A 270-nucleotide genomic window follows, 5' to 3' on the forward strand; every position below is an offset into this window, starting at 1 on the left:
TGAGCTTCTGTGACGGATGTTTGTTGCTGAAAGGAGGTTTTCTTTGTAAATAGGATACCATATTGATATTGTGTTGTGCGCACAATGTGTAAATGTTGAAAACTGTACAGAGAATAACTGTATTAAATCAAATTAAAAGAATGTAAGGCATTTTCATATTTCATCACTGTCTGTATTGTAGTAGGGTAGTCTACATGACAACACAGATATGGGCAAACAGGCTACTCTAGGGGTTTGTGCTGGAATTCAAGTTTATTTATTTGTTACAGA

Source organism: Borostomias antarcticus, assembly GCF_949987555.1.
Source record: "Borostomias antarcticus genome assembly, chromosome: 14".
Lineage (NCBI taxonomy): Eukaryota > Metazoa > Chordata > Actinopteri > Stomiiformes > Stomiidae > Borostomias > Borostomias antarcticus.